This window comes from Botryllus schlosseri, chromosome 12 (assembly GCF_051294905.1).
Source record: "Botryllus schlosseri isolate E-star chromosome 12, Bs_hap1, whole genome shotgun sequence".
Classification (NCBI taxonomy): Eukaryota; Metazoa; Chordata; class Ascidiacea; order Stolidobranchia; family Styelidae; genus Botryllus; species Botryllus schlosseri.
Window position 1 is genome coordinate 21670395 of NC_137247.1, and position 27172 is coordinate 21697566.

Below are 27172 nucleotides of genomic sequence, written 5' to 3' on the forward strand. Positions count from 1 at the left end.
AAAATGTGCTTCTAAAAGCGCGAAGTAAGACATGACAATTGATAAGCAATACATAATTTCTAATTGCATCGCAAAAATTCATTTCTATTTGCAAGAAATATTTGGTAGGTAAAGACATGTTCATAACCAACAACGCTAATGTACAAAGATTATTATGGCAATAAAAATGTAGTAGAACTACCTAAGCAGTGCAGTGTATAGAGCTGTGTCTGCTTGGACTGAAATTTTTTTTTTTTCACATTCAAATACCTGCGACCGGACCATCCTCAGAGTTCATCTATTTGGGTATCTATAGTGACACAATAATTGGATTGATTAGGTTGCCAGAGCCCACAGTGGAATAGACGTCAAGCGCAACTTCCATTTAATCAGGCCTACTTAATTATTCTATGAAAAACCCTTCAGTCACACGCAACTTACTGCTGAAAACAGCCACTGTTTCCAGTCTGGGCAAATGCCACCTTGACATCCGTGAGTAGAATACAAGCTATTATGCATCATGCATGAGCTTGAATATGCCCTCTTTTTAGCTTCCACGCATATACAATAGCTGCAGACAGTAAAGTATAGATTCAGGTTCTGGCAAAGTAGAATCCTAAGAACCTTTTCCACAATTAATGTTAAGATAAAGGATTCATCCCCAACAGTCTTGCTACTTCATACTACAGGAAATGACATAATATATTTTGGTTCTTGACAGACTAGGCTATGAATCAAGCCAGAGGTTCTAAAACTGTTTATAACTGTGTACAAGTACACCATAGGGGTTCAAAGACTGACAACGTTTTTTAGGGGGGGCTGACGAAGTGCTGTTTTTGTCCTGCATGATCACGCTGGAAAAACCTTGCTCACAAGCCACAACTGTACAAACGATAGTCTGCTGCTGTTTATCATTGGACAGTGCATAAAGCATAAGCAAAACACTATAGACAGTATTCACAAAAGTATATAGTCGGTATATTCTGAAATTCTATTCTAGGCAGATCGAAAACAAACCTATCAATTGTTGTTACGCCTAAAAACAGTTCACTCAGGATTAAGTTAAGCTGAAATCGGCGATTCATTCAACACCAGTCCGTCATACGGCAAGTATACTGCCATGACTTTAGAAGAGAAAGTTTATCGACTGGGCTGTTCGGAGCAATGTTGTCAACTTGCGATGAAGCAAAATCGCTAGAAGTGTTATCAAAAATCGCTAGATGTCGCTAAATCGCTATAAATTATAGCCAAAGCAATAATAATCGTTGGGTTATAATTTTCAGCTGAAAAAAGTCACTCACAATGTACAATTCGATAAGACACAATGCGATCATAGTGTCCTATATGGTATGGACACAGCGAGAGTGAACGGCTCGCTGCATGAGGGTTACGTCATACTTTCCATTTGACCAAAGGCAACTTTACGGCCATTTTTGACCGGCTTGCCGAGAGCCAAATTCAATAAAACGGATATCAATGGAAAGCTGCTGCTATACTGATTACGAAAATATAAATTTTATTCTGTTCATGGTCCTGGAACCCCCAAAATCAGCGTAGAATTTGCATTGTTATCGAGTTTATCATTGTGACGCAACATAACTGTCTGGCTTTTTCTTCTCAGCTTCACTCTCGTTTTGCCAGACATAATTGTTGCGTCACAATGCCAGAACTGGATCACAATGCAAATTTCTATACTGGTTTTGGGGGGTTCCAGAACGATGAACAGAATAAAATTTATATTTTCGTAATCAGTATAGCAGTAGCTTTCCATTGATACCCGTTGCAGCTATCCAGCCGTGATCACTCGTCCATGATATTCCGCTATGTCTCGAATAAGAAACTACTTCTTGTTGTGATTACTCGAGAGTCGAGACTCCTAGATAAGTGTATGTAATACTAGAGGACTACTTTACTATGATTATGAGACTCTATAGGCAAACTACTGTATAACGTTCTGAATAAACCATTGTAGGCCTATTGAGTAGGCTATATATATGTTACGAAGAACTTCACCCAAGGAACAGCTTCTCGAGTTAAGTATTCAAGTATAGCCGAAATCCCAAGATATTTGGTTAGCTACGCTTCTAATACATATCACCAGAGATAATAAGCTTTAAATCCTGCACCGTCTTATTGAATTTGGTGCTCGGCAAGCTGATCAAAAATGGTCGTAAAGTTGCCTTTGGTCAAATAGAAAGTGTGACGTAACCAAAATGCAGTAGAGCCGTTCACTCTCGCTGGGTCCACACCATATTGGACACTCTTACTGCGTTTTCCATGCACGTCCTCGTCCAATGGGCCCATTTTCGAGAGACTCGGCCGACGAACGAGAGAATTTTGTTGCGCAAGCACACCCACGTCGGCTGACTCCTCGGCCATCGAGTGAATACACCGGCTTAGCCGTTCGGCCATGCTTGCGCTGCGTCCTCGATTAGCAAATTGCTATTTGCTACTTACAATCAGCACCGTAACTGCCGCACTCCAAATCCCCCAATTGGGGGGGGAGGGCGAGCTCGAAGGGGACCCCAAATTATTTCGTGAATTAGCATAAATTATAGAGTATTTTTTGAAAATCTATGCAATTTTTTGCAAAATTGTTCACGCTGGGCGCCAAATATCTTGATTATTTGGTACTGTTCCCCCAAGAAAAAAACAGGCAAGATTTATAGAAATGGATATAGAGGCGTTGCATGGCCATTAACACGCCACTACGCACCAAGATATATGACGATTTAGGACTTATTACATGCGACTCCAAGAAGTGTGCCAGAACGATCGGCAGCGCGAATTTCTTGGCCGAAACGGACTGCTGCCCCTACGCAGACCGAAAACTTCGTTATGCATACAAAATAATAGGTTTAATTGTCCATAGGCGCCTAAATGACTGACGCTATATGTTCCTGTCTTGGCAATCTGAACCTCAGAAGACAAATTACATCCAGCAGGAAAAAAAATATATGCCAGGGAAGAAATAGCAATTTGAAATCGTGGGCGTCTTTTAGTTTAGTACGTTTGAGCGAGTCTATATTTTTGATATAGCAGACAGGAGGTCACGAAATAAAATCATGTAACGAAGTTATACCAACGGGTCCGCCCGCCCGAAGATGTTTAATCATTTTCTACGGGCCCTCCCGTTTTCAAGACCCTTCACTCAGCTCTACCAGTAAATCTAATTACGTGAGTAGAGAAGACGATAAATTGATAGCATAATATATATGCAATCGCCGATCTGATTGACCGATTTTATCATAAATTATCGAAAATTTTCGCGATTCGCGCTGGCTCACAATACAGTACAGATAATTTCGTGACAAACGCGAACAACGTGATGGGGGTCGTTTATCACCCTATGGGAGCCCAAGGCCCACGTTTTTGGGGGCCTGACCAGGTACTGTTTCGTTCCTGCCAACGGGTATACAGTACACCCGAAGATGTTTAATTATTATTGAGTGGTCCTACCTTTTCAAACACACCTCACTCAGCTCTACAGGCAAATCTGATTACGAGCAGAGAGAAGATAAAAATAGATAACAATATATGCAATTCCTGATCATACTGACCGAAGAAATCATGAAATCTAGAAATTTTCCGCGCTTCACGCGCTTAGGCGACAAAAGCTGATTCACTAAACAAACTCCCAATGAATATGATGAATAGCGGCGGTAAACAGTGTATCGCCGGGGTGGGCTCTGGGGGGCTTCGCCCCCAGAAGTTCAGCCTATAACCCTATGGGGGCCCAAGACCAAAGTTTTGGGGGGCCTGACGAAGTGCTGTTACGGCCCTGAGTAGTACCGGTAGACTAATGGACAAGTTACTATTCTGCGTTCGAAATTATCGGACCACGATATCCCATATCTATATCTCCCACATACTAGGATCAGACATGGGGTAATCGCGATTAGATGCTGAACAATGCTGTCTGGATCTTTTTCTCTTGAGCTACTCTCTCGTTTCGCCAGACAGTATTGTTGCGTCCCAATGCCAATCTCCAAAACAATGAAAAATTCGAGGCTGATTGTGGGAGTTCCAGGGCCACGAGCGGAATAAAATTTATATTTTCGTAATCAGTGTAGAGTCAGCTTTCGATTGATACCTGTTTTACCAAATTTAATGCTCGGTGAGCCGGTCAAAAATGACCGCCAAATTGCCTGTAGCCAAATGGAAATTGTGACGTGATACAATTTCACTGAGGCGTGAGATTTGCCTGTGTCGACACCATATAGGACACTATGAACCAGCTATCCGCACATAGTGAATAGATATTCGATGTACATTAGTGTGATTGTAAGAACACTCACCGTGCTGTATATCAGGTTATCAATACGTTCCAGACGCCACTACCTCGCAGCAGGATAATTAATCACCACTCTGCCTAGTTAAAAGTAACTTTTGTAGTCATGTTTGGTTATGCTTAGTTTAACGCAGTTTGACCGTTGCTGCTTGGTGGGCACTAGGTATATGGTACGAACGTACACCGGACCAAGGTTTGAAATTTTGTAGGCCTACTCGTCAAATAAATCATTACGGTTTCTACGACTACGCATTGAAACTCAACAGCTGCTGATAGATATCATAACCGAGCCGTTTCTCGTAATGGCCGCTTGCATTACGTTATCTGTATTAAGTAGAAGGCAGAATTTCATGTTCACTTTCTCTTATTCTCATATGATTCTACTTGAAATGGGCGCCAAGGGCGCCCATTTCAACAATTCTTTACTCAACATTTGGACCTTCCGCCATCGCTATCGGCTTATATTCAATGTTAGCGTGGCTTGTAGCTAGAATCAGGACCAAAACAGCAAATCGTCCCCCACTCCAAACGTTGGCTTTGGGCCCCCATAGGGTGGTAAATTTTCAAGTTGAAGATTTAATTTCGTCAATAATATTGGTAATTGCATTATATTACTATTCATTTTTTAATCCTCTGTAAGCCCACGATGGTCAGATTTACCTGAAGAGCTGGGGGCACGTAATTCATAATTATACCGTCTGGATCTGGTATATTGTAATAATTAATTTAGGGTATGTTGTTAATTCGTGACCTCCGGTCTGTTATATAATCAAGAGATATTGTAGTGGCCCAAACGTAGCAGACAGTGGCGGCTCGTCCTATAGGGCAACTGGGGCATTGCCCCACCTAAAATTCTGTTTAATAACAATTATTTACCATTTATAGATGCACAACATTCAAGATATACCGAAATCAGAGCGAAACCCGCATTATTCTTGTGCTTTCGCTTGTAAATGCCCATACCTAGCGAAGTCTCTGCGAAAATCGAATTCTCTTCTGTGTTTTCGCTTTGTGAATGCCTAGCCGGGGCTTGCCCCGGTAGCGCTCATAACAAGCTTTCACTGTCTATTCTCTCAAAGCCGCGCACAATAAAGAAACGGGGACTTACTCTCTCCTATTCATAAAATTACCGAGCAAGTGGGGCAACCTGCCTGGTTGCCCTTAAGGTGTGATGTAACAATCGTGTCTATATCTGAACTCGGTTACCGTCATATGCGTTGAGTCGACCTTTGTTGGTATAGGTCGATTTTGACGATGTTTCGCTCCATGATAATTCTTGAAACTTGGTATGTTTTGTCGCGAAGGTCGTATTTAACACTGCTCCAAGTTTCAGGGTTGCTACTTAAAGTGTAGGGTGGTAATTTCGTTTCCAAAGTTGACTGTGCTGATCCGTCATGTATCGCAAACAGATTTTACTCAAAAGCGGGTATTGGTCTCCATTGATTTTGACGATGTTTCATACCGAGATCTGTCATGACATTTGGCATAGTTGGTCGTAGTGTTAGTATCGATCGCCGTACCAAGTTTAAAGTTTATCACTGAACTATGTGGGTGGTAATTTCGTTTCCTAAGTCGAGTGACAGCTGACTCGCCATTTATCACTAACAGATTTTACGATATACCGGTATTGGTCTGTATCGATTTTAACGATGCTCCATACCTATATCCGTCTTGAGCTTTTGGACGGTATATCTTGATTTCAGTGTCGAACGCTGTGCCAAGTCCCGAGGTTGACACTCAATGATTAGGGCATCAATTTCATTATCGAGGTCGAGTATGGTAGGCCTAACGCTGACTACCGCATTGCGGATTTCACGCAAAAGCCGGCGTTGGTCTGTGCTAATTTTAACTGTGTTTCATACTGAGATAGGTGATGATATGATGATCTCATGAAACAGTTTACTAAGATTCTCGGTTTGCATTCAAATATTTACTTTATTTTATATTCTCCAATGTCAATTTCACCGTGAAATTGTGGCCTTCAAGCCATTTGCTGACAACCCGATGTCAAGCGCGTTAGCTAGTTCGTTTTCGATGACGGCTAACAGCTGATCAATTGATCAGCCTATTCCTCGATATATTTTACGCTAAATTCAGTGTTTTTAGGCAAGACTCGGCTCTTATCAGCCTGGAAATTGTCCATTGATCTAATCGTACACGGGAGGAAAGCGCACTCTTACCTTTTCCCAACGTATTGCGATAAAAAAAATGAAAGGCTGACGTATAAGCGAGGATAAGGACGCCATGTTATATACTTTTACCCTGCTGGTGCCAGGGGAGGGGACAGTGTCTCTAGTTCGACCGAAATTGGGTATCGTATCGTGATCTGAAGCATGTGGTCTACTGCAAACGGTGTCTCGATATTACCCGATAGTCGATATTGCTCGGCTCGAGTGAACTTGTTTATATTTTAATGCATCTTTTTCCGAAGTATTAACCACTAGTGAACTTTTAAAATTCCTATGGTTGAAAAATCGCTTTCTATCAACTTTGCTGCAGTAATTAGACTCGATGCGTCAGATGTGCTCCCGATTATCAACGCTCTCATTCTGGGTATTCCAGATTTCATTGAACTCCTCATTTAACATTTTGCAACTATGAAATCACGCCGCGCGCAATAGGCCTGCTGATACAAACGTTAAAATATGCAGGTATGAACAACTGTAAGTAGTTAGATAAATGTGCATTTGGCGCCCGAACACGATTTAACTTAAACAAACAAGAATTTTCAATATAATAAGTATTGAAAGATATAGCTCATTCTCAGTTTTGCAGCAATACTCGAGGGGAATTCCCTTCTGACTGTGCGGCAATCAAAAAGGGGGAATAATTGACGCTAGAGAGAAAAAGAATAAACTAAGAATCTCGATTGACCTTTGTACTCTGGCCAGACACGAAGCTTGGGATATGATTTATGCTAATTCATTGTAATTTTACTGTATTTTTCCACGATCTAGAGCTGACTTTGGTCGTACACGATTGGGCTTGGTAATAGCTGCCTGCCCTGACCCATCGGTCCGTGGTTAACCCAAGGACGGGTCTTGAGAATAATTGCCCGTCAAATCCACTGGATGATTTGTCGTTCCGCGGTTGATTAAATTTCGTGTACGGGGGGTCATAGGAATAATTGTCGGTCGTGACGTCAGTATAGTTTTCTTCTAATCCATGAGATCCTGGTGCGTGTTTTAGGTGTCAATGCGTGTAGTAGAAATTTGTATTAGGCGCCCAGACATAGATTAACTTAAATAAAGTAACATTATGAATATAATAAGTAATTAAACAAATAGCTGATCCTCATTTTTGCTCGCATCAACGCTCCCGGTATTACGTACCTAGTAATCGGTGCAAGCAACGACTGTAGCTGCTCCATACCCATACCGCGTTCTATCGTCTTCATAAGGACAGACAGACCCAACCAAACAATGTATTTATGATGAGTTCTTTTTACTGCTTCACGTCTGGTCAAGCGTAATCATGCCGGTGTCTGTATATGATATACAATTGACCGCAGGGATATTAATTTTGTATGCTGTACATGATGTACAACTTGAATCGATCAGGTGGCGAAATAATGCTTTACCCGTCTGTACGATATATATCGATCGCGAGCTCACCGTGCACTTGTCGTTCGAGAGCGACTAATTTCGCTATAGACAATCAGTTGTGTTCGCGTGTGCCGTAACATATCCTCAACACTTGTTATGCTAACACCTCCACGCATATTTACAATATCATACTGAGGGTATATTGCCTCGGCAGCCACGCAATGTCGTTCGAATTCGACTAATTTCGCTACAGACAATCAGCTGAGTTCGCGTGTACCGTAACATATCGTTAATACATGTTACGCCAACACCTCCAAACATATTTGCAATATCGTACTAAGGATATATTGATTCGGCGGAGTGTTACCGTCAGAGAATTGCTGTGTCACCCTTTCGAGCCTCGCATTTACCGTTCGAACTCTGAAACTACGAGTACGATGTCAGATTCAGTTATATAGTGACGAATCGGGATAGCTCGCTTCATCGGGGATCAGTGGACTTACCTTATTTTGCTGAAACGCGCTCAGTTTCCGTGGTGCAATAATGGGGATGAATTGTGCCAGATCATATGTGATGCGATCTAGCCTGCTTTCGGCGATGTGTAAAGATGAGTGAGAGATTTCGAAATCTGACTCCGCCCCGACTCTGGTTGCCAAATGAAAGTCCAAAAAATCCGGCTGGCACGTAAAGTCCTGTTATTTCACATGTTGTGAGGGCAAAATACAGCATAAATCCGACTCTCATGGCCATTTGGCTGCATCCAGTCCGGCGATAGCTCGCTTCACCGGCGATCAGCTGACTGACCTTATTTTGCTCGGTTTCGGTGGTGTAATAATGGGGGGGATGAATTGTGACAGATCATACGTGATGCAATCTAGTCTACCTTCGGTGAGGTCTAAAGATGAGTGAGATATTTCGAAATCCGAATCCACCCGCCCCCCGACTCAGGCGGCCAATTTGGGGTTAATCCCGGCCGGTACGTAAAGTCCTGTTACTTCCACAGATAGCGAGCGCAAATTAGAGCATAAATCTGACTCTCCAGGCCACTTGACCGTATCCAGCCCTGGCTTCGCTAAAAACCGATGAAATTCGAGGTCTGGAAACGTTTAAGTGACCACCACCCCCTTCCAGGCACGATAGTTCTACTATCTTTACACGATATGGAGATGACGTTGCATATTCATTTGCGTACAGCGAAACCTTGTATCGACCCATTGGCGGAATTATGTTCAACTATACAGGTGTTATTAGTGCAATCAGGTTTAGCACCACAAGAAGTATATTAGCAAAATCCTATCCACCACAAAACGATAATACCTTCACCCTACCAACAAACAAACAAACAAGACAAACTTGTCGTTCGAATACTTTTAATTTCGATGCGGTGTGATGTACGCAAATCAGCTGTGATCAATCGAGCGTGACACAATCGATGTCAGTCATCAATCCGCCTGTTTGACAAAACTCGCATTTTCGGGAGGGTTGACAGCAACACAATGCGATCCATTTGATGTCCCGATCGACCCTCCTATTTTTTAGGGTTACCATACGGCCTCATTTACGGGAGCATATGTTCTCCTTTTCCCAGATATGTCACCCCTTCGCCCAAATGTACTCTCTTTCTGTCAATTTGTCCTCCTTGTTAGCTTAACATATCCAAAAAACACCACGAGTAACGCAAAATGTGGGCCTAGATTACGAAAGTCGGGTATTTAGGTAGCCAAATCGGAAAAATGACACTATGATGGTATTGTGCAGGCTATTACGTGGATACGAGGGCCTGTGTAAACATGTGAATAGTAAAAGCGACCCAAAGTACCGTTATACGAAAAAGATCGAGCGCACTCGACCATTCCCTGTCGGGGTATACCCACCTTAGAACAGCCAAATGATCCAATGTCGTACCGAGAATAGCCGGGGTGGTGGTACATCATTCTCACAAGATGTACTTTGGAACGTGTGTGAAATCGACATCGTGCGTTACTCGACTGAAGCAAGTCGCCACTGCAATCCCTCTCTGTGTATACACAACGTGCTAGGTACTGCAGATCCAGACGAGACTACGCATTCTGGCGAGGTTATCGAGATAGCTGGAGCGCTTTACAACACATGCTAAATTTACTTCAAACAGAAGGACAAAATATAGCTTTGGAGTACTCAAGTAGTTTTAAAGAAATGTCGGTATCGTGAAATCGCATTTCTATCCTAACTATAAAAAGAGTAGGTCCCCATAAAACTGTCGAGCTCATAGCACGTTGGTGACTGTGATAGTACAAGGAGACAAAACTGACTCGAGTACCTCAGAAATAGTGACTGTATACTTCGTTGCTGACCACGCGCCTGCTTATTCACACCGACTGATCGGCGTAGTAAGCAAGTGCGCCCCCGTCATCTTCTTATTACTCAAATAATTTTACAATGAATATACACGAAATCCATTCTAATTTGTCGGTAGTGTTATCAACACAAAAGACACAGTTACACAAGTCTCGCAAAAAGGCGTTGATGCATTACAATCGTTTTATCACCACTATTTAACTCATAGCTCGATCGCACGACTGACGTTTCCGCAGATCAATTTTTGACGTTTGATCAACTCTTGCCTGGTTATGGGGTTTCTAATCACAGGACGATTGAGATTCGGGTGTGTCTTTTCGATACGTTGCGCAAACTCGATACCTTTCGTTCGGATTACGTATTCGCACTGCGGAAACCATTTAGCATGCTCTGTCCAAGCCTAGTCTTCCCGGTCCCAACGTCTCGTACACAATTCGCGTCATGACGCCGTGCACTCGACCCGGTCCATCTTTCGAGGTACACACTGCATCCAAAGCATTTGATTTTGTCTTCAAATCCTAGCCAGTAGTATCCTTCAGACGCTAAATCGGTGCGTGTTGCGTATGATACTTTAGAGAATTTGGCGAACGTGGCGAGTCTGTACAATTCACTGCGGTGAGAACCGGAAGCGATATACACGCGTTTCTGTCCGGGTGGATCAGAGTATCTCTCCATTCGCGTTACGCCAAGCTCTTTCATAAACATGGAGTACTAAGACAGGGCTTTTGTGTCTAAACGTGCCCCATACGTCAACCGAGTCGGCTCACACATATATTCCTAGTTTATCCTTGAGAGCTGTATAGATTACCGGTAGCTGTACTTTTATGGCTGATTGACAACCTTTAGCTGTCGCTATTGCACCATTTACATATGTTTTTACCAGGAGCGGGCAACTTCTGCAATCCGCGGGGTGTGTATAGCAGACTACCTTGGCGGTGCGAATTGCTGAATCGATGCATTTTTCGACCACCGATCAACATATACCAGGAATAAATCGTATTCAATCAATGTATTTTAGCAACAGCAATGTCACTACAAAGTCATATCTCGCCGATAATAACGAGGACAATGTGGATTTAAGAACCGTATTTTTATACAGGCACCGCCATTTCTGCTTCTCCCTAATCAATTAACACACGGTGCAATACTTAACTCTTTCGACGCCGAGCTAAATTTGACGATTGTCTTCAAAACGCCGCGATTTTCACCAAATAACCCCAATTTCAACCGATCGTAACTTCGTTGCTACCTTAGCTACCGAGACGTACCCACGTCCGTATTGTAGCCGCGAACGATATCTATCTAATGATGCGTAACGTGCCTTGATTGGTCCTGTCGTGTTGCTAGGACAGGCTTCGGTACGAACTGAAGTTTGGCTGATTTCAGGTGCACTGCTGCCAAGGTATGGATTTTGTTGGTGTTTCTATGGTACTTATAGATTAGCTGTGACGTTGTAAATTTCACAGAATGTTCTTATTATATTATATATTGATAATATATTATCCCTAAATCGTTAATTCCTTTTCAATGGCAATGCGGAGGTTCAGAACCGTCGTGAAATACTGCTGCCGACATGATCTTCGGCCGTCGATGCTTCAAGGTTATCATCGTGACGTCAAATCCGCAATGATGGCTCGAAAATTTGACTTCTGCTAGTACCGGTACTCAAGTTTGTTTTTCAGGCGCAGTAACATACCGACGGAGCCCATTTGTGTACGATTGCAAGCAACGATCTGCACAAAAACATCATTATTTGTCTCCGTTGGGTCCTCGTCATCTCCCGATGCAATTTTACGTTTGAAAAACTTGAATAAACACGTATATATTGGTGTGAAGTCTGTGTTGTCGCAGTTCATGTACTGACTTGGTGGCTTCAGTAGATCCGTATATTGACTTAACGCGCGATGTGTCGCTAAAGATTGGTGATAATGATGTAAAATGTCTTTAGGTATTGGCATCTGTTGAAAATCATTACCGTCGTGGAAATATATATCAAATAAAGTTACTATTCCGTACAGGTAATCCAGCGAAATTGCCACTTAGTAGCAAGTCTTGAATTTTGAATTCATTACCGCACAATGCCCCGACTGCCATGGACGCAAAACGGCATGTCAGATTTTCGAGACAAAAATACGCTCTCTCGATTTAGCGAACATATGGGGAATGGGGATACGCGGCGTTTTGAAGACAATCTCTAGCGAACATATGGGGATACGCGGCGTCGAAAGAGTTAAATAAGATTTCATAGTGGTCTATAAGCCCTAAATTGACAGAGATATCAATTCATTACAGTTGTTTTCTAACGATGCTACAGACAAAACGAATTGTCACACTGTTGCGTCAATTCACCGACGATCGACTCAGTATGAGACACGCTCGACCAACGAATGTGCATGGGACAACCGAAACAGGTGACCTTGCGTGGTGGGTATTTTCGATAACACCGATACGGCAACTTTATTCTCTCTACTGGCAATGTGATGGAGAGCGGCTTAATTCATCAGACAAAGGCTGGAAGCAACAACTAGCAAAGACAAATCTAATGGCCACACCGACATTCACAGGTATTCGATAGACCCGATCATACCGAGGTCATCCCACTTCTGTAATGGCACGGGTACGAAGCATTTTGAACGGTGTTGCTCGGTCGTGGTTTTTGGCCTTACAAGACCTCTGTTAGCATCAGTCTATCTCACTGTTGGAGTGCCAATGTCAAACGTCGTAATTGCGATCACTCGCTCATGTGTAGAATATAGAAATTGACGCCTGTCCTATTTGCACAACCTCATGGCTTTGGTAAACTTACTAAAGCGGAAAGTCACTGCCAAGTTGAACATTGATTGATCGTTCTCTTGTTAGCGTCGATATTCGCTCGTACGCGCTTTCATGGCTTTGAATTTTTGTTATCGTCGAGTGTGGTCATAAATAGACAGGAGGACAAATTTGATGCGTTCAACACAATACGCGTTTACCACATCTCATTCCGGACCGTAACCGATCGTTTATCTCGCCTTCTATACGATAAACGTCGCTTTTTACTCATAGGTAAGCAGATGACCTGTGAAAACACAGGCGCTAACGTGTCATTTCGTTATTCCTTCAACGTCACATGACCGCCTGTGTAGGCTTCTGGGGTGCTCATCAATACAGTGTTGATCCATAAGGACCCCACTGCGTGCTATACGCCTCAATAAATATGTTTACTCGAGTTTACACCTGGTGTGGAGCAGTGAAGCGGGTGCAGAAAGTAAATTGGACAACACAAACCAGTTGACTACATCGATTAATATACGGGGATTCATAAATTTTGTCAAGTGACTTTTGAATGGATGTTATTTGTTTGTGGTTTGATGGATAAGATTTTATCCAATCATAAACTACTAAGATACTTCTTGTGGTGCTAAACCTGATTATACAAATGAGTCAAACAAACAGTATTCCGCCAATTGGGAGTAGTTGCCCGTACGATATAGTAAATCAATCTCAAAACCTAACGCAATCATAATCCAGCAAAATTTCACAAATACGTTTTTTCTAAATCCTAATCAATACTCATCTCTGGCGTAAACGTACAAGTTTTGTCAAAACAACAGATTGAGGAGCGTGGCTGACATTGATTTCGAGTTCGACACTCGATCACAGCTTCTTCTGGTGAAATTTTTCGAACGGTAAATCCAAGGCTAGGTCGAGGGGTTCAAACAGCATTTCTCTCACGGTAGCACTCCGCCGAGTCAATACGTCCATAGTATGATATTTGTCGCAACTATGTTTTGTTGAGGGTGTTGAGGATATTTTGCGGTGTACGTTTTCACAGGCTACAAGTTACGATAGAGGCGGACGTATTTTTATATTTATACCACTAATTTCATTGGATTGACTAGAAAACAATGTCATTTCTTCTGACTTGACTACCGAAATACCCGTCAATTACTTGTGTTGTGCGAGTTAGCCACATGAAAGGTCACTCACCGAAATCGACCAGACCACAATTTTATGAAGCCAGCATTACAATTCAGTAACTTGCCATCGACTGACTCTTATCACCCAATATGGCCATTTCAATCAATATGTTGAAATGCGTTATATTATTATATTGCAAGCGATGCCCAAAGGATATTGGAATCCGATGCCCAAATCATACAGTGAGGATGCCATTTTCAGTTTATCTTTAAGAAACAGCTCTAGTAGCAAAGCGTGTCAACAGCAGGCTAATACTATAAACCTTAAAATTCCAGATCCACTTTCATTATTTGCCGCAAATGATTATCTCTGCAAACGTCTTTAGCAGGGATCGGCAGTACTTTTTTAGACACAGGCAAAATTATGAGTGAGTTAGTGTTTAGCGAGCCGTGATTTTTTTTTTTTTCGTGGTATATTTTACGCTTATATCAGTATATTATACTCTTCGGTGCAATCTTAATCATCCTTACCGTAAAACACAAGCATTTATACCTCAGTAACGCAAAATGAATGCCATGATTGGTGCAGCTTGCTTCATGAAAGATCATCAACTTCTGACAATAGGTCAGGTGAAGCAAGAGTCAGACCATATTCCATATTGACTTCCTAAATTCGTGATATTAGCTTGTTCTTTCATAATTTTGGTGTTCAAAACTATTGATCACATACGTATATATAATGTTAAAATCAATGTAATCTCATTTGCATTATTGGTCACGTGGTAAGGATAGATTTTAAGGGCGTACTCTCTATAGTGATGTGCTTCTTGTATTTTTTTTTCATTAATTTCTACTGCATAGTCTTCGAACAAGGCTCATTTTAATTTTATGGACCAGTTATTTAGCGTTCATATTGAATTAGTAACGAGTGTTTTAAAATTTATTTTGTATGGTAGAGGTGTCAGTGAAGTGAGTGATTCTAATTAAGTCTCATATCATAGTTACAAATGCCACGTTGATTTTCTCTCTCCCCTTTATAGGAAAGTGAGCATTAGTTTATTTGTACTGTCGAAGTTTTTCACAGGCGCCGATTTAATTAAAATAAGTTTATATTCCTCATGTATCCAGTTGTTTTATCCAAAGTAGTAAATTCTATTTGTTTAGATGTGACACTAAAAGTGTTAGAAGATTAAGGCTAGATACCTATTTTTTTGTAAAATTATTAGTCTGAGATGTTTATATTTCAAGCAAAGTTGCCGTTTTATTTCACAGTTCATTACTCCATGCAAGTATAGCTACTTGATTTAATACGCGAACAGGGAATATATTCATCCCTTCGTTCTATTGATTCAATGCTTCTGGTTATTTTAGCATAACATTAATGGCGATTCGGTTAGAGAGACAGAATTATATTAAAATTATTTTTCATTCCACTCGATTAGTCAGCACTGATATATTATATTCCGCCCAGATATTCTTCATCACCTATTTCAACCTCTTTTGTTCTATGACGTCCATTTGTATGATAAAATGGTAGTCATAATTTTTTATCATCAAAGTATTGGACCAGGTAATTTCTCGTGAGGTAATTTCTAGTGAGGGGTAGGATACAGCCAGTGTCGGGATCAAGTCACTACCCTCGAGTCACGAGTCACCTCGAGCCACTGCACATTTTAACTCGAGTCAAGTCAAGTCCATCGACTCCTGAAGGTGACTAAACCTGATTATACAAATGAGTCAAACAAACAGTATTCCGCCAATTGGGAGTAGTTGCCCGTACGATATAGTAAATCAATCTCAAAACCTAACGCAATCATAATCCAGCAAAATTTCACAAATACGTTTTTTCTAAATCCTAATCAATACTCATCTCTGGCGTAAACGTACAAGTTTTGTCAAAACAACAGATTGAGGAGCGTGGCTGACATTGATTTCGAGTTCGACACTCGATCACAGCTTCTTCTGGTGAAATTTTTCGAACGGTAAATCCAAGGCTAGGTCGAGGGGTTCAAACAGCATTTCTCTCACGGTAGCACTCCGCCGAGTCAATACGTCCATAGTATGATATTTGTCGCAACTATGTTTTGTTGAGGGTGTTGAGGATATTTTGCGGTGTACGTTTTCACAGGCTACAAGTTACGATAGAGGCGGACGTATTTTTATATTTATACCACTAATTTCATTGGATTGACTAGAAAACAATGTCATTTCTTCTGACTTGACTACCGAAATACCCGTCAATTACTTGTGTTGTGCGAGTTAGCCACATGAAAGGTCACTCACCGAAATCGACCAGACCTACATTTCGCGTTATTCGTGGTGTTTTTTGTTATTTTAAGTTGAAAATAAGGATAAATTTACAAAAAAGGATGACATTTGGGTGAAGGTTGTACATATTTGGGAAAAGGAGGAAGACAACCCTATAAATATGGGGATCGATGTGAACGTCAAATGTACCGCATTGCTGTCAACCCACTCGAATATGCGAGTTTAGTCAAACAGGAGATTGACGACTGACACCGTTTGTGCCACACTCGATTGATCACAGCTGGTTTGTGTACATCACACCGCATCGAAATTACAAGCATTCGAACGACGAGTGATGACCGTTGGGTTTGCTGACTGTGAAGTTGTTATCGTTGTGTGATGGATAAGATTTTGCCAATATACTTCTTGTGGTGCTAAACCCTACTACAATAACGACACATGTACAGACAAATCAAACAGAATTCCCCCAATGGTTCGATACAAAGTTTCACTGTATGCAAATGAATATGCAACGAAACCCCGCATATCGTGTAATGACAGCAGAACCATTTTGCCTGGACGGAGGTGGTCACGAATCGGTTCCGAACCCCCCGAATTTCATCGGTTTTGAGTGAAGTCGGGACTGGATACACTGTAAAAAATAAACTTGGTGTTTCACTTGAATATGACTTGTGCCGGATCATTCCCTAGTTTAATCCCGAAAACGCCGACTCGTTTTTGAAATATTCAAGTTCGGAGACTAGAGTAAGACTTTTACAGGTATGTCAATCTAGAGGTGCGGGTTCGCATATATCACACAAACATGATGACTTGTGAAATCAGACAAATTAGAAGGGGCTTGATGGTTGATGAGCCTCTCGTCCATGTATCACGATTATCTGTGCATAAAACTTCATTCAATTGCATTTTTAGTTACTGCGTTATTTATTTCCCCTTGACAAATGAAGATTATCTCTCACGCCCTCTGACTGAGCTACAAACTAACTTCGTGACATGAAAACAGCATAGCCATAAACCAATATGTTGGTGCGAAAGCACGGCGTCTCGCGGACATCATTGCACGCATACATAGCGACACACAAACATCCGATCCGATAACAAGGCAACTGCCATTATCGTAACACGCTGCGTTAAATCACTGCGATATTCACGTCATTTCATGATGGGCTCAATGATTTTGATCGGATATAGGGATTGATGATTCCGAAATATACAGTCAGTAGAATGAATCCCCTCGAAATCTGAAAATCGGCATTTTGCTGAACGCGTTGCACAGGCCATTGTTATGGTCATTGGTCATTGTGTTGCGTCACTGCAATTGTTAAGAGCAATGCCAATTTTCAGATCTTTGCGGACTATTTCGGGGTGGTTCCGTTGCCTAGGTCAGATTATTATCTATATTTTTGGAATCAGTGAAACATTACTTTTCGACAAGATCAACTTTATTCATGTTGAGCGCTCTGGTCGCTAGGTATGGAATCACCATTATGCTACTTTTACATTGACCAGCAGTGAACTCTATGGGCAAGGAAGCGTGACGACGAGGTAGCGTATCTATCCGTAGGAACGAACGGTAAGGTAATATTTTACATAGACATGTACAAGCCATCAAATACGAAACTTAATTATTATCGCCTTGCTCAGGTTAACTTGAGAGTTTATGCGAAGATTTGCTATTGTATATCGAGACGAGCAAGGCCTTCTGACGTCAAGAATTCCCCGCGTTTTCCGCACTTCAAACTGACAGTTACCGCACTTTTCGCCGCTCAGTGGAGCACAGTTAAGCGGACTGAGTACAGTTGCAAGCCGGCGGTAATTAATTGGATTTGTCCAGTTGCAGGATGCATTGCCAATCAATTTTCATCGCGAAAAGTCTTGCTGAATCATGTGCGTAGTATTCATCGTTTGTGCAACTCATTCAACTACAAGATGGAGCCGTGTAGCGGCAGCATTCCGTCGTTTAGAACACATCATAGCTTCAGGATGCATCTTTACCGCGAGCATGTAAAACCAGCAGTGTTGAATCCAGGTTCTGATGTAGACCTCCCTGTTTCCATCACACCCGAACAGTTGGATCAGACACAGCGAGAGATTGAGCAGGATTGTGGCAGCATACTGGTACCAAACTGTCATGATGTTTTTTTTCCGGTTTGCCTTGCAGTGTCGGGAGAAATATCTGTTGCCGATTTCGGTGTCCCGTACATTAGGCTGCATCAACAAATATGTTTCAAGTTTGAAGCCTAAAGATGATTGAGCTCATACAGTGCAGTATGTTGATTGAAAAATATTGCTTTCACAACTTTTTTGCAATTTTCATTATTTTGATTATGACCATTGTATTTACAGAAACACACTATAGCTGGTTATCAAATTACCACTGTGATAGTTGTACAGTTGAATATGAAACTGCTGGTTAGTTATGGTGAGAGTAAAAGAGTGATCACAGTTGATCACCTATCTGCAGTTCCTGATGCTGTGAAAAATGTATTTCATGATGAAATTGGGGACAATCAATTCAAAATGGAATATTATGACGAGACATTTGATTCGTACGTCGAGCTTTATGACATGTCGACAATTGCAGATGGACTAATGTTGCGGCTGATTTTGAGCACCAGTGGCAGTAAGTGAAATGTAGGATCAGTAGGCTCATTCATGAGAGAGATGAATATTTACCTACTCATATTTTGTCTTGCAATAAATTAGATTAGAATTAGAATACTGTTATTTCGCTATAATTGTGTGAAATTGAGCAACTATTATTATCTACCGTAGTTCTCCAAGTCTGATCAGATGTGCCATGTACATTGTTATGCTGTTGAAGAAACGGGTTCTGTTTACGTTTTTCAGCCTGGGGAAATATTCTATCAACGGCCACATGATGTCCATTTCATCGGTAAAACACAATACATTAGGCTACATGAACAAATATGTTTCAAGTGTTATGCTCGAAGTTCGTAAATCTCATGTGGCCCTCAATGGATATTCAAGATATGTGAGCTATTTGTGTTTGAGTATTCCCAACATTTCTTCAACTAGTATTGCGTTGCAGGGATCATGGAAAAAACAGCTCATCAACAAGTTCAGGGAGTGGCGTAGAGACCTTAAAGATCCTATTGTACGTTCAAAAAAGCAAAAACATGGGCGGCACCACCAAGGTAAACAGAAACGTGACGTTGACGACGCCGTTGTGGAATCTTCGAGTGCAAGGTGCAGCAATCCTCGAATATTAACATGCAAAGTAGGGGAGATGTGGTACCGATGGATCAAAAATTGCAAAATGATCTCTGGCCCTCAAATCTTCAGCCGAGAATAGCAGATTTTTTGCTGTCTTAACACTTCGATACAAGCTCTACCTATCGCGGACATTTACATGAATACCCGCCTTTTCAAAAAATATATATTAATGTTTAAAATTTGTTGCTCGAACGTGTTATCGGTCCCCACCCGGTGGGTCCAAAGGCACACGACCATGGGACCTATGAGACATACGCTCAAAAACTTAAATTTGTTAACTTGTTTTGTTGTGTACTATAAGCTAAGCTACAGCAAGCCAATGAAGAATGCTTCGTCGCGACCGTCAAGAATAAAATTGATTATATCAACTCAAATGTTGGCTTAAAATCATGTTTAGATTTACGCCTAAACTTACAAAATTAATGCCACATACATATTACCCGCAAATCGACATTTTGACTTTCAAATACCTCGTAATAGCGATAAAACACCACAAGTAACTATGATTTACAGCCTATATATATGTAGGGGAGTTTCTGCTGCTAAGTGATTTGTTTGTCCATCTATTTTGCTTGATTTGGCTATGGTATCATACGTCCCCCACCCCATAAATATTGTAATTGACTTGAAAATAGTCCTGCTACTTCTGTAACAAATATTTACCACTAGGTGTATTGTTATTTATAAATTACCTAAATCAAAAGAAATTAGGTCCTCACTTTCCGTTGTGGTAGCATTGCTCTAAATTTGGCCTGTTTTTTTTACCGTTCAGGTAGCTCCCGACTACATAACATGCCTGCACTGCATGTATTGCATTCTCGGTAATGTCCATTCTCGGTATTGTCTATTCTTGGTAATGTCCATTCTTGGTATTGTCCTTCTCGGCCATAGCATTCTTGGTAATAGCATTCTCGGTATTAACCGGACACCCTACATCCAAGTTAATAATAACACTTATCATTCAGGTCGTCAAAAACTGGACTGGATGGTCTACATTCCAACCATGTTCAATGAAAAGTACGACAACTTCTTGATTGTGGACAAGGTGTGTTGATCATCGGTATTTCTTGGAGGCACTGCACTCTTGATGTGATGTTGTCTCAAGTTGAAGTGGAAAGTGAAAACATTGGCAGCTGCCATTTTCCCCAGAAATCTGCTGTATTCAAACTAAAGCTAAACATTTTCATACACGCATCGCCTATTTCTATATGAATCATGGCCACAGACAATATCGTTTTCACACTTCCTACCTAAATTTGAGACCGCATCATATATAAACCGTGGTATGGATCATCATGTTTAGCAGGATATTTATATTTGCTCGTCTCAACTTTCGCTAGTAGTTCCCATACTGTTTGTACTTACCCTCCTCCCCCCGTCATGAAGATTGGTATTTCTGTCTCCTACGAGACCACGATGATCGATTAGTAACCAAGTAAGTATAATAAATCTGACTATGCATTGCTACCAGGGCTGTGGAGTCGGAGTCTGGGTAGTTTTCGCTTGATGTAGTCGGAGTCTGGGTAATTTTCGCTTGATGGAGTCGGAGTCGTGAAAACTATAATAGCTGGAGTTGGAGTCGGTACGTTTAAAGACTCGGGTGTCAGTATATTGAAAATGTGTGTGAAGCCGGAGTCGGTGGTAAAATTTACCCACTTCACAGCTCTGATTGCTACACAGTCCATATTCAAGTCCGATTGTTGTAATGAGAAGGTTGTAAATCGCTAATTCACAGTCCACACACTGTTCTGAACTTTTTGTTGAATTCTGTATGTTATTATGGTTTATATTTCTTAGGAGCCAAAGAATGTCTACCCGACAATTATATTCAATTCGGTGACGGAGAATTGGACGATCCATTTTGATGGAGAAGTAGTCGGCGGTTTGCTGAGTTTTCATCATGCTCTGGCATGCATGATTGCTATTTATTGGGTGTTCAATGTGAAGTTTCCAACCGCATCATCTAACACCCTGAACTTTGTCGCAACCTTTCTCGCCGAAATTCCAGACGTCAAACACACCAGTGTTGTTTGCACCAAGCTAAATTTGATACTTGACTAACTGTATGATATTTACATTTGTGGCAGTATGGTGGTTGTCCTATTTTACTGTCGGAGTAGTAATATCTCGTCCCGTGACGCTCTAATTTCGTTACATTCCACGTTTCTTCGTTATTTGATTAGTTCTATTCTGTTACCAGCAGTTTCTTTGGCTTCACAATTGATTTGTGATGGGATGAGACCAGTGATTCAAAGAGGCCGCGACACGAAATTGGGTCACTGTTTATTTCTTTATTTTGGTTGCTTTAAATTGTGTTCGCAACCAATTGACATGTACGAAGTTAAATATTTTTGGCACTATACCGTGTCAGGAAAGAGGATGGCACCTTATGATTAGACTTGGACAACTTGATAATAATTCTATAGTCTGATTAACTTGAATACGAGCGAAATGCCAGTCATCTAATTCTAGTCTAATTTGCGACATCCTTCTTTGCGCTAATTTGTGAAATATTTTTGCTGCAACTAATTATAATCTTATCTGTAAAATTAAAATTTTAATCTAATTTGGACTAATTTTTTCCATGTAATTATAATTTAATTGGGAAAAGCTGAAAAATATGAAGTTATCCAAGTCTGCTTATTACATCATTAAATATTCAACTTGAATATGATAGTTGTGTTTTCTTATGTGCTGTCTTGTGTCTGTTGCGTTGCATGATTTTTTGTTAATATACACTGTGTTTGAATCTACATACTGACGACTAATATTCTGGCTATTGATTAAGGTGAAAGGTCAATGTCGTTTCGTTGTCCGACTCCGTTCATGTAATACAAGTCAGGTAGGACACTTGAGAAACACCTAGTTGACTAGGCAGGAGACTTGAGGATTACCTAGCTGTCTAACTAGCAAAATGGTTTCACGAGTCCAAAGTAGAGGGATTTTGAACCTACCCTAGACTTGAGAAATACCAAGGATATTTTTTACAGTGTACGGCCACGTATCTTTGAGAGTTAGATTTATACTGGATTTCATCCTCACAATATGTGCGAATAACAGGACTTCGCGTACCAGCCGGGATTTACTCCAATTCGCAGTGCAAACAGGCGTTCGGTACACCCGATAATGCGCGTCAACCCCTCCAAACACATAGTTACGGGGTATGGAGGGGACCGGCAAACTCTGTACAAAGTGTACACTGTACATACCACCGACCAAGCAGCAGCGTTCAAAGTGCGTTAACCCAACGAAACGCCAATAATTACGTTACTATTTGAAACTACAGACAGAGTGGGGGTTTATTTGGCAAAAATAACATCCATTCAAAAGTCACTTGACAAAATTTATGAATCCACCGTATATTAATCGATGTAGTCAACTGGTTTGTGTTGTCCAATTTACTTTCTGCACCCGCTTCACTGCTCCACACCAGGTGTAAACTCGAGTAAAGATATTTATTGAGGCGTATAGCACGCAGTGGGGTCCTTATGGATCAACACTGTATTGATGAGCACCCCAGAAGCCTACACAGGCGGTCATGTGACGTTGAAGGAATAACGAAATGACACGTTAGCGCCTGTGTTTTCACAGGTCATCTGCTTACCTATGAGTAAAAAGCGACGTTTATCGTAAAGAAGGCGAGATAAACGATCGGTTACGGTCCGGAATGAGATGTGGTAAACGCGTATTGTGTTGAACGCATCAAATTTGTCCTCCTGTCTATTTATGACCACACTTGACGATAACAAAAATTCAAAGACATGAAAGCGCGTACGAGCGAATATCGACGCTAACAAGAGAACGATCAATCAATGTTCAACTTGGCAGTGACTTTCCGCTTTAGTAAGTTTACCAAAGCCATGAGGTTGTGCAAATAGGACAGGCGTCAATTTCTATATTCTACACATGAGCGAGTGATCGCAATTACGACGTTTGACATTGGCACTCCAACAGTGAGATAGACTGATGCTAACAGAGGTCTTGTAAGGCCAAAAACCACGACCGAGGTTGTGCAAATAGGACAGGCGTCAATTTCTATATTCTACACATGAGCGAGTGATCGCAATTACGACGTTTGACATTGGCACTCCAACAGTGAGATAGACTGATGCTAACAGAGGTCTTGTAAGGCCAAAAACCACGACCGAGCAACACCGTTCAAAATGCTTCGTACCCGTGCCATTACAGAAGTGGGATGACCTCGGTATGATCGGGTCCATCGAATACCTGTGAGTGTCGGTGTGGCCATTAGATTTGTCTTTGCTAGTTGTTGCTTCCAGCCTTTGTCTGATGAATTAAGCCGCTCTCCATCACATTGCCAGTAGAGAGAATAAAGTTGCCGTATCGGTGTTATCGAAAATACCCACCACGCAAGGTCACCTGTTTCGGTTGTCCCATGCACATTCGTTGGTCGAGCGTGTCTCATACTGAGTCGATCGTCGGTGAATTGACGCAACAGTGTGACAATTCGTTTTGTCTGTAGCATCGTTAGAAAACAACTGTAATGAATTGATATCTCTGTCAATTTAGGGTATCAGGCTTATAGACCACTATGAAATCTTATTTAAGTATTGCACCGTGTGTTAATTGATTAGGGAGAAGCAGACATGGCGGTGCCTGTATAAAAATACGGTTCTTAAATCCACATTGTCCTCGTTATTATCGGCGAGATATGACTTTGTAGTGACATTGCTGTTGCTAAAATACATTGATTGAATACGATTTATTCCTGGTATATGTTGATCGGTGGTCGAAAAATGCATCGATTCAGCAATTCGCACCGCCAAGGTAGTCTGCTATACACACCCCGCGGATTGCAGAAGTTGCCCGCTCCTGGTAAAAACATATGTAAATGGTGCAATAGCGACAGCTAACGGTTGTCAATCAGCCATAAAAGTACAGCTACCGGTAATCTATACAGCTCTCAAGGATAAACTAGGAATATATGTGTGAGCCGACTCGGTTGACGTATGGGGCACGTTTAGACACAAAAGCCCTGTCTTAGTACTCCATGTTTATGAAAGAGCTTGGCGTAACGCGAATGGAGAGATACTCTGATCCACCTGGACAGAAACGCGTGTATATCGCTTCCGGTTCTCACCGCAGTGAATTGTACAGACTCGCCACGTTCGCCAAATTCTCTAAAGTATCATACGCAACACGCACCGATTTAGCGTCTGAAGGATACTACTGGCTAGGATTTGGAGACAAAATCAAATGCTTTGGATGCAGTGTGTACCTCGAAAGATGGACCGGGTCGAGTGCACGGCGTCATGACGCGAATTGTGTACGAGACGCGTTGAACATACCTATTGTGAAATCGAATTTCAAAAGTTTATTGAGACAGCTTAAAGCCGCTGGAAACGCCAACATCAACTTTGCGAATATCGTTGATCGAAAGCACGAGTATCGGGTTAGGAATCTCGACTTGCGAAAGGAGTCGACGCGTCGCGAAACCTTTGAGAAATGGCCTAGCTATCCCATACCACGGGCGGTCGGGGTGTTGGCAAAACAAGGTTTATTCTACCTCGGTGACCGGGACAGAACGCAGTGCTTCAACTGCTCCGGCGTTCTACGCAATTGGAGGCCTACAGACGATGTATCTGAAATACACTTGACGTATCACCCGGATTGTTGTATCGCACGTGGCGACGATTCGGGGAATGTGGCGCTAACCGAGCACGAACGAGACAATTTGGATAAGTTGCTTGGCGACAAAATACGACGTCTCACTCTACATCTACAAGAACCGGAGGAACCCTCCGAGGGCGAAAAGCGATGTCTTGAGCAACTATTTCCTTGTCTTAAACCCGTGAATCCTCTCATGTCGTCGTTGTCAAAAAGAATCGCAACGTTCGACAAGGGCTGGGAACCGAATAAAATTAGGGCTAGTGTTGAACAGTTAGCAAAGCGGGGTTTTACTACATTGATTCGGACAGAACCAAATGCTTTTACTGTGACGGGGGGCTTCGTTGGGACCGGGAAGACTAGGCTTGGACAGAGCATGCTAAATGGTTTCCGCAGTGCGAATACGTAATCCGAACGAAAGGTATCGAGTTTGCGCAACGTATCGAAAAGACACACCCGAATCTCAATCGTCCTGTGATTAGAAACCCCATAACCAGGCAAGAGTTGATCAAACGTCAAAAATTGATCTGCGGAAACGTCAGTCGTGCGATCGAGCTATGAGTTAAATAGTGGTGATAAAACGATTGTAGTGCATCAACGCCTTTTTGCGAGACTTGTGTAACTGTGTCTTTTGTGTTGATAACACTACCGACAAATTAGAATGGATTTCGTGTATATTCATTGTAAAATTATTTGAGTAATAAGAAGATGACGGGGGCGCACTTGCTTACTACGCCGATCAGTCGGTGTGAATAAGCAGGCGCGTGGTCAGCAACGAAGTATACAGTCACTATTTCTGAGGTACTCGAGTCAGTTTTGTCTCCTTGTACTATCACAGTCACCAACGTGCTATGAGCTCGACAGTTTTATGGGGACCTACTCTTTTTATAGTTAGGATAGAAATGCGATTTCACGATACCGACATTTCTTTAAAACTACTTGAGTACTCCAAAGCTATATTTTGTCCTTCTGTTTGAAGTAAATTTAGCATGTGTTGTAAAGCGCTCCAGCTATCTCGATAACCTCGCCAGAATGCGTAGTCTCGTCTGGATCTGCAGTACCTAGCACGTTGTGTATACACAGAGAGGGATTGCAGTGGCGACTTGCTTCAGTCGAGTAACGCACGATGTCGATTTCACACACGTTCCAAAGTACATCTTGTGAGAATGATGTACCACCACCCCGGCTATTCTCGGTACGACATTGGATCATTTGGCTGTTCTAAGGTGGGTATACCCCGACAGGGAATGGTCGAGTGCGCTCGATCTTTTTCGTATAACGGTACTTTGGGTCGCTTTTACTATTCACATGTTTACACAGGCCCTCGTATCCACGTAATAGCCTGCACAATACCATCATAGTGTCATTTTTCCGATTTGGCTACCTAAATACCCGACTTTCGTAATCTAGGCCCACATTTTGCGTTACTCGTGGTGTTTTTTGGATATGTTAAGCTAACAAGGAGGACAAATTGACAGAAAGAGAGTACATTTGGGCGAAGGGGTGACATATCTGGGAAAAGGAGAACATATGCTCCCGTAAATGAGGCCGTATGGTAACCCTAAAAATAGGAGGGTCGATCGGGACATCAAATGGATCGCATTGTGTTGCTGTCAACCCTCCCGAAAACGCGAGTTTTGTCAAACAGGCGGATTGATGACTGACATCGATTGTGTCACGCTCGATTGATCACAGCTGATTTGCGTACATCACACCGCATCGAAATTAAAAGTATTCGAACGACAAGTTTGTCTTGTTTGTTTGTTGGTAGGGTGAAGGTATTATCGTTTTGTGGTGGATAGGATTTTGCTAATATACTTCTTGTGGTGCTAAACCTGATTGCACTAATAACACCTGTATAGTTGAACATAATTCCGCCAATGGGTCGATACAAGGTTTCGCTGTACGCAAATGAATATGCAACGTCATCTCCATATCGTGTAAAGATAGTAGAACTATCGTGCCTGGAAGGGGGTGGTGGTCACTTA

The 27172-nt window shown here is 41.7% G+C and overlaps 3 long non-coding RNA genes across 3 annotated transcripts; all 3 read left to right on the forward strand.

The window, feature by feature from the left end:
- Positions 1 to 11486: 11486 nt before the first annotated feature.
- On the forward strand, positions 11487 to 11987 carry LOC145452951 (uncharacterized). The gene is made up of 2 exons (XR_013919599.1): positions 11487 to 11554; positions 11835 to 11987. It is a non-coding gene; the product is annotated as an uncharacterized LOC145452951 (long non-coding RNA).
- Positions 11988 to 16939: 4952 nt separating this feature from the next.
- On the forward strand, positions 16940 to 20139 carry LOC145452847 (uncharacterized). Its single transcript, XR_013919558.1, has 3 exons — positions 16940 to 18942; positions 19170 to 19314; positions 19372 to 20139. It is a non-coding gene; the product is annotated as an uncharacterized LOC145452847 (long non-coding RNA).
- A 64-nt stretch (positions 20140 to 20203) lies between these two features.
- Positions 20204 to 22309, forward strand: LOC145452506 (uncharacterized). The gene is made up of 2 exons (XR_013919399.1): positions 20204 to 20601; positions 21354 to 22309. It is a non-coding gene; the product is annotated as an uncharacterized LOC145452506 (long non-coding RNA).
- Positions 22310 to 27172: the final 4863 nt, after the last annotated feature.